The sequence below is a fragment of the Cryptomeria japonica genome, chromosome 5, assembly GCF_030272615.1.
Source record: "Cryptomeria japonica chromosome 5, Sugi_1.0, whole genome shotgun sequence".
NCBI lineage: Eukaryota > Viridiplantae > Streptophyta > Pinopsida > Cupressales > Cupressaceae > Cryptomeria > Cryptomeria japonica.
The window spans coordinates 451868885-451877564 of NC_081409.1; the positions used below are offsets into that span (position 1 = coordinate 451868885).

The 8680-nt window shown below is 37.5% G+C and overlaps 1 pseudogene; it reads left to right on the plus strand.

The window, feature by feature from the left end:
* Positions 1-3522: 3522 nt before the first annotated feature.
* Positions 3523-4212, plus strand: LOC131061221 (citrate synthase 4, mitochondrial-like; annotated as a pseudogene).
* The last annotated feature ends 4468 nt before the right edge of the window (positions 4213-8680 follow it).

An 8680-nucleotide genomic window follows, 5' to 3' on the forward strand; every position in this document is an offset into this window, starting at 1 on the left:
TAGCCTCTTTGAGGATTCAATTCATAACAATGAAATATATGCACAGAGACTATTGAGGAAAATTCAAAAAATTAAATGATGGAGGCACCAAAATGATTAATTCGCCCAGAGGTCTATTTTTACTCAAAATGGCAAATATTATATATTGTCGGAAAGCTCTCGAGATAAGGAATCCAATCAGGTAGTTAATTTTAACAAATTTTGGATATTTTGAGAGAAGTTTCCATGAGAAAGAGAGAAGAACTGAAATTCAGTTGGAAAAAGAGACACTTGGCTTGTTCTGATGAGACCTAATGTTTTTCCCTCTCCTTCTTATTCCAATTTTCTTCTCATTGTAAGGGTTCCAGAATTTTGGAGGAAGTGCTCCAGTTTTCATCGCTTCCATTTCTGAAATACTTGACCCAAATGTGTAAAATTATATGGATCTTTTCAGGGTATAGAGGTTGTAGTGCAGTGTTGTAGATGTGGTTTCTTAGTTGCAGGTCTTACTTGTGTCAGGCATGAGTAAATTTCCCACAATATTGTCTCTGTGCATATATTTCATTGTTATGAATTGAATCCTCAAAGAGGCTATAATTTGTCATCTCAAGGAGATCGTATGATTGTTTGTAGGCATTCTTCAGTGAAGAGTTTAAATTCTATAATTAGTCATAAATAATGGAATGTGTCCCAGATCTGATAAATTTTGTGAATGAAATTAAGTAATGCATTAGTATAACTTGTTAATGTAGGAATATTGTTTAAGGAAAACCAATTTGTAACTATGGATGCACATTTGCAGTTCTGTGTGTGACTCTGTTGCCCAATGAACAAAGCACCGGTCTTGTAGATTTGGGGATAGTCTTAGATTAATTCAAATTAAAGACAAATCTATTTCCCTTTATGTTTAGGGGTTTGTGTTCTATCCTTCCAAAGCTCTGTTTCACCCATTATTTGTACAAGATCCAGCCAATATGTATGTGTTATCTAATTTTTTGAGCTTGTGGAATAGTTTATCTGCTTCATTGATGCTATCATGGTGAGTAAATGAGTTAATTTCATGCATCAAAAGGGTGTCCCCCCCTAGGTCTAGCAGAACCTGAAGTGCAGGAGGATCAATTAGGGTCCTATGTTATGTTGTCCAAGCCCTGATGTGTTTCATAGATTGAAATTGGCCATTTCATAGAAGGATTGCAGGTGTACTTTAGTTAATCACTTTTGGTGAACAACACCTTCATCATCATATTCTTCTTCCTCTTGATCTAAATCTGATTCAATAGAATGAATGATAACTTATGTAGGAGTTGATACCTATGAAGTGGCAGGGCTATCACTCTCACCTTGATGAGTTGGTTCTTCATCTTGCATTTCATCTTCATGAGGAATTTATCCTTCTTCTTTTTGTTTCTTTCTCAGCTTCTTCAATAGCTTTCTTAGGCTCTTCTGCTTGTGTCCCTTGTGTAGCTCATGAAGATTCTCTTTTCTTTGACCCTTTGATAGTGAATTTAATTTTAGGTCCTTTTCCCTTGGATTGTGTCAAAGGGATTGATGGAGGCACTTGCACATATGATTATCTTTTGGTTCTCAATTTAGCCATTTTACCAGCTGGACCATCACTATTATCATCATCCCCAGAACTAGTAGGAATTTGCCTCATTCTGATCTTCTTTTTCAATAACCATGCTGTTGGGACTCATTAAATTTGAGTGAAGTTTAGAGGCCCATTTCAAAATTTTACCCTGCATTTCCAAATGATAAAAAATGAGTCAGTTTGAATGGCCTAGTTAGAGAGAGGGTAAAATGGAGCCAGTTGATTTTCAAAGGGTAAGGCTTGGGAAGCATGTCCTACACCTTTCATTTGGCCTATGAAATGATGTGCAACTTTCAGATTTCAGTTTGGATCAATTTATCAGGTACCCATTTCAAGGGGTGAGTTGAAAGTGCATTTTAGGCATAAATGCAGATTTTATTGAGTTGCCTGCTTTGAGTGCTTATATCTTTTTCCCTGTTGATCGTCATGAATAATTTAAAAATGGATTGAATTGTATGCATAAATGTGAGTTAGAATGCAAATTTTCAAGTCTTTATGAATCCATTTGCGCAGTTTTCAAAGCTCGATCCATTTGCATTTGGTGTTGTTTGACAAGTCCCTATTTTAGCGCCTAGTCGGAGCCCTGTTTTGCAAGTGTAAAAGTTGCCTCAGTGAGTGTCATGTCAAAATGTTTGTTCTAGGATATTGTTGGTATAAATGAAAAACTATGTTTCCAGTTTCAAGCTCCTGCCAATCGGTTTGATCGGTTTTCAAAAGGGTTTCTTGAGCCATCTGTTTCAGTGATCCGTACTTTCATTGTCGTATCAGTTAATGTAGCTATTTTCATGAGCGCACCATTTACACCCAGTCATCCTTTTGGTTGAATTGAGAATTCAAAGATTTGATATGTACTTCAAGGTACCTATGCTTCATATTTTAGGGTCTACGGAGGTCGTTTGATATTTTTGAGAAAGGCATCATGCGTTGCTTGCGCATTGACTTCATCAGGTCCGCAGTGCTGACAAAGCCAGTTGGTCATTTTCGATAATTAATATCTCTTCGCTCGGGATTCATCTTGAGAAACCGCTTGGCAGAGTTCATGCTTGTATATCAAAGTACATGCCTGTCAGATGGCGTGGTCCAGAAAGGTGTTTTGACCAGTTTGAAAATTACGTCTTCCCGATTAAATGCGAAAATGTGGCGCAAGTGCCTGAAAGTTGCAAAACTCAGTTTGATGATCCGAAAATGATGCCAATTGTTTCTAGAGGTATTTTTAAGGTTGCTGAGGCATTTTGAAGGTCAGTTGCATGAAAACGATTTTTTTTTTAGCCGGATCCACTTTGGGGCCCGACCTGGCTCATGCTCGTGCATTATTTTTTATTGGCAACTTGGTGGGCTAAGAGGTGTTATTGCATGGGCCATTATGAAATGGAGATTTGGTTTTCTTAATACTTGTTACTAAGATGCCTAAGAGAGTAGCAGGTGTAAAGTGTGGTAGACATCAAAACCTCTAGGCAAATGTAATTGTTAGGTGTAAAAGCAGCTCCAATGACTCCAACCAAACTCTTTTCCCCTGTTGTGGTGTTTGGAGAGGCTTAGAAATTGTAGACAAATGAAATTGGCAGCAATATCCACAAGATCCACATAATTTTATGGACATTAAAGTTTCAATCTTGAATAATACATTGCAGCTGCGATTATGTGCCTTCTTTCGAGATTATGGAACGGGGGTGTTGCTCATGGATTTCTTTTTGCTGAATAGAAATATTATGGATGTTGAATATGGGGGTAACTATTTGACATATAGAGTGATTGGGGGAGTTTTAGACTTCTATTTCTTCTCTGGCCTTTCTCTGCTCTCTGTTGTTCAGTAGTACACTATTCTTTTGGTTTTCATTGACACAGAAGGTTGCATAAAACTGCACCAAATGCAAAGTGCGTGGTAAATGGCCTAAAATCAAAGGTGCTGCTGCAACAACATTTATAACTTTTACTTCAAATGCCATTGACGGGTTCAAAGTGAGTTCCAAAAGGCATTTGAAAAAGGAATCCCAAAGACAAAGCATTGGGAAAACATGTGAGGATTCCTAAATCTCGTTGCCAATTGTTGCCGCTTATATATATATCGAAGGATTTTCAAGAATGGAAAATTTATTTCTCGAGAAGGGAATCTTGATTATGGTGCATATTTTGCTCACATGCTTAGTTTTGATGATGAAAAATTGCATGAATTAATGAGATTATATATTACCATTCACAGTGATCACGAAGGAGGGAACATAAGTACTCATACAGTTCTTCTGGTTGGGAGTCCACTGGCAGATCCATATCTTGCATTTGCAGCTAGTATGAATGGCCTAACAGGGCCTCTCCATGGTTTAGCAAATTAGGAAGTCCTACGCTGGATTAAATTTGTTGTTGCAAAAATCGGTATAGATGTTAGTCATGATCAGCTTAAGGAGTATGTTTGGAAGACATTAAAAGGTGGACAGGTTGTTCCTAGTTTTGGTCATGAAGTCCTACGTAAAACTGATCCAAGATATACATGTCAAAGGGAATTTGCGTTAAAGCACAAGCCTGATGATCCCTTGTTTAAGTTGGTTTCAAAACTATTTGAGGTTGTTCCACCAATTCTCACAGAGCTAGGGAAGGTGAAGAATACGTGGCCTTGTTTCAATCATCATGGTTGTTATGTCACATAAATTCCATGACCAAAATATAAAGAGGGCACAAAATGAAATTTCAAGCAAATGAAATAATGGCAGCCCTATGTAAATGAAGGAGGAGCATTCATTGAATCTTCAGCAAGTGTAAATCTGAAAACCCACGTGACTTTGCCAGTGTCCTCCCTGCGCAGTGTCTGGTGAAAAAGTATCATAAAATGTTCAAGCAAACACCATTAAAACTCAAGGAAAAAGCTTAGAAATGCATTCTCAGGCTAAAATGCATTATCCCACATTCGCTGGGTGAGGGGACATTTTTGTATTTATAAGTAAAACTCCACACATGTATAATGTCAAATCCTCAAGAGGCTTTTGACGAATGGTGCTGGTTGGGCACCCAAGTGGACCCCACGCGCACAGGCGTGCTTCCTAAGGTGACCAAGGAGGCTGAAAAGTGGCGATCAGGTGGACCCACATAGGCATAGATCCTGAGGCAGGTGAGTTTTGTAGAGAAAGGGTGACTTAACCAGCGAGCAAGTTGCAGGAGATCTACGGTGCGCGTTGATTTGCGAAGGGAAGATGCTCGAAGAATACCCTTCGCGAAATGGAAAAAAGCTTAGGAAAAAAAAAATAGTGTTAAAGACCCTGCAGGTTCAAGAAGATCCAACGGCCCGCATGATTTCGGAACCCGAAGATGCATGTTGGTTAAATCCTACAAAATGGCGAAAAGCACTTGCCAAAAATGAAGGTATGATGAAGGGTTAAAGAGCATGCAGATTCAAGGAGATTCAACGGCCGACATGACTTCGTGACCCAAAGATGCACGCTCGTTAGCCACCGCGAAATGGCGAAAGATGATGTGACAGTCCAGGTGGAGGTCCATTTCGCAGGTCTCGCTGACATGTCAGTGAGGTGGCGTATAAGCAGGCAGTCTAGTGACAGTGACGTGGCTGACAAGTGGTAGATAGATGAGGTGTCATCCCAGGTGGCGTCGAGTGGACCCCATCAGCCAATCGGAGGCTACCATGTGGTGGGGCATCAGACCAAAAATTAGAGAAAAATTAAAGTTAAAATCAAGTTAAATATATAGTTGAAAACTATATAAAAAATTGAAAAATTTAAATGATTGAGGCATAAAAATGATTAATTTGCCCAGAGGTCCATTTTTGCCCAAAATAGTAAGTATCATATATCACCAAAAAGATTGCGGGATGAGGAATGTAGTTATGGAGTTAGTTTCAACAAATATGAGATATTTCGAGAGCAGTTTCCATGGGAAAGAGTAAGGAAAGTGAAATTTAGTTAGAAGAAAAGACACTTGGCAAATTTTGATGAATTCTGATATTTTTCCCTCCTCTTCTTATTCCCATTTTATTCTCATTGTAATGTTTCCCGAATTCTATGAGAGTGGCTCTAGTTTTCATGGCTTCCAGTTCTGAACTTCTTGACCCAAATTTGTAAAATTCTTTGGTTTGTTTCAGGGTATAGAGATTACATTGCAGGATGACAGATTGTTTTTCTAGTTGCAGATCTTACTTGTGTTAGGAATGAGTAAATTTCCCACATTATGAATTGAATCCTTAAGGAGGATGAAATTTGTCAATTTCAAGGAGATTGTGTGATTGTTCATAGGTATCCTTCAATGAAGGTTTTAAACTTTGTAATCAGTCATGAATAATGGAATATGTCCCAGATCTGATAATTTTGTGAATAAATTGAGTAATGCATTAGTATAAGGTATTAGTGCAGGAATATTGTTTAAGGAGAACCAATTTGTGACTAGGATACACTTTTGCAGTTCTATGTGTGACTCTGTTGCCCAATGAACAAGGCATTGGTCTTGTAGATTTGGGGATACTTTCAGATTTACAATTTTAAAGACAAATCTTTTTCCCTTTGTGTTTAGGGGTTGTGTTCTTTCATTCCAAGCTCTTTTTCATCTGTGGTTTATACAGGTTTAGCCAATCTGTAATGTGTTTCTAAATTTGGTGAGTTTGTGGAATGATCTATCTGCTTATTGTTGATGTAGTCATGTGTCTATAATCATTGTATTTAATGCATCAAAAGGGTGTCCCCCCCTAGGTCTAGCAGAACCTAAAGTGTAGGAGGATCAATTAGGGTCCAATGTTATGTTGTCCAAGCCCTGATGTGTTTCGTAGACTGAGATTGCAGGTGTACTTGGGTTAATCATTTTTTATGAACAACACATGCATTAGTATTGGCCATAATAGGGGCAATTCTTTGAGTAGTAGACTTATTTTCCTTTTTAGACCATTGAATGAGTGACAACGAAGAATCTAAATTTCTTCTGTTCAAAATAAACTGGATCCACTATATCATCATTATCCTCCATTGTCATCAGGATTTTAGCCAAATCCAGATTCTCAATTTGTTTCAGAGTGAGATGACTGAAATCCATTCTTCTCACATCTTCCTTATTTTCACAGTCTGCCCAAACATCCTTGAGCCAATAGACATGTGTATAGCTCCTCTTAATTTTGTTCTTCATTCCACAAAAACCAAAATTTTTATGAGCCTTGAACCTCCTCATGGTGTTCCATTGCATATCCTCTTCCTTATTTTTGGCCTTTAGGTTGGTCATAATTGAATATCGGCCAATGGCTTCTAGAAATTTTAGGGAAGTCTTATGAGTTTGTTATTTCTTCTCATGAACATGGATCAATTATCGATATAGTTCCATGAGAACAATTTTATCCGAAGGATACCTTGGTAGTATGAATGGTTCACCTGTATAACATCCTATACCGATGTATGTGAAATTGGGAAATTGGAGAAATGCACAACCAAAGAAAGAAACTTTGTTATAAGTCACCACTGAAAGTCTTCTTTTCTCTAAATCTTTATCAAACATACATTTCCAGACAACAAAGAAGGCATCATTGACCCTTCTAAAATGACTTTTATGATTATTGATTGTGAGCTGATCATAATAGTTCCAAACATGTACTAACCTTCTCTCGCCCTTTGTAGACAAACCTAGATATTACCTCATAGAGGTGGCTATATACACAAGGTATGAGGTCATATATAACTTCAATGTTGTTTTGACCTCTTTCAATTGTGCACAAAGTGCATCACTAATATGCTCACCCCAATCTTTTTTGGTATTTCCTTTCTCGATTATGCTTATGTAATGAGAATATCTTAGAACTTTCACTCATGCCAACATGGTGACCATATCAATGTATTCTTCATTAAAGTCACTCCTATAGAAGTATTTGGGCCATCTTGAAGTGGTAGAACCTCTAGTTGAAGATAGGAAAATGATATTGATCATTTTCTTACTTTTTGTTTCATTCTTCTCATACTACTCTTGAGCAATTTCTTTGGTTTTGTCTTCTACCTCTTCCATTAGTGAACCTTTAAACACACTATTGAAGAAAACACTATCTAATCTCATGAAGACATTATGATTGACATCCTTCACCTATCTAGTATATGGATCAAAATGATCTACCATTGCAAGTACAAAATCTGGATCATGAGCTGCTACTGGGAAAGAAGCAAACTTGTGCAAATATGATCTAATTAGGTTTGCCATATGCAAAGGAGCTTTATCAACTTGATCAATGAACTCTTTCATGTCCACATGACTGATCTCTATATCCATTATCTCTTTGACGTTAGAGTCAACTGAGCTCTCTAGAAACATGTTCAAGTATTTATCATATCTTTACTTCATCTTTTTTACAGATGGCTTGCTTGGTGAGGACTCTAACTGACTTGAAGGATCTGATTTTCCTTGAGAAGGATTAGACATTTGCGAAGTACTGCATTAGTATTTTGAAGGTCATCAACATCAGAAGAGAAAACTTTATCAATTGGAACAAGAATCCAGAGCTAAACTAGACTTTGGAAAAAACTGAACAAAAACTCGCAGGTCAGATTTTAAAGTCTAATACACAAGTTAGAAGATCAATAACTACACATTAGACTTTAAAGTCCGATGTGCAAGGAAAAACACCATAGATTGCATATCGAACTTTAAAGTTTGATGTGCAAGTGGGAAGAAATTTTTTTGCAGGCCGACCATTAAAATTTGACTTGCAAGTTAAACAAAGATCATACGTAGGTCAGACTTTACCCGCGAGTTTAAAAACTTGCAAGGTAGCTGCATGTTGGATTTTAAAGTCTGACCTACAGCTAGGGAACATTATCCATAGGTTGGACTTGATAGTTCAACATGCAGCTAGAAATGGGTTGAACAGGTGACTTGCACATCAAACTTTAAAGTTCGATGTGCAAGTGATAGAAAAACAAATCTCCTCGGCATGTCGGACTTTAAAATCTAACCTGCCGACAGGGAAAAACAATGGATCGACAGGTCGGACTTTAAAGTTTGACATGCTGATCAAGGAAAAACAATGCATGAAAGTAAAACTACTTCTGCATATCAGATTCTAAAATCCGATATGTGGGAGAAAGACAAAGGGAGGGAAGGAACAAAAAATTCCCCAAATGCCCTAAACTAGAAAACTAGAACTAA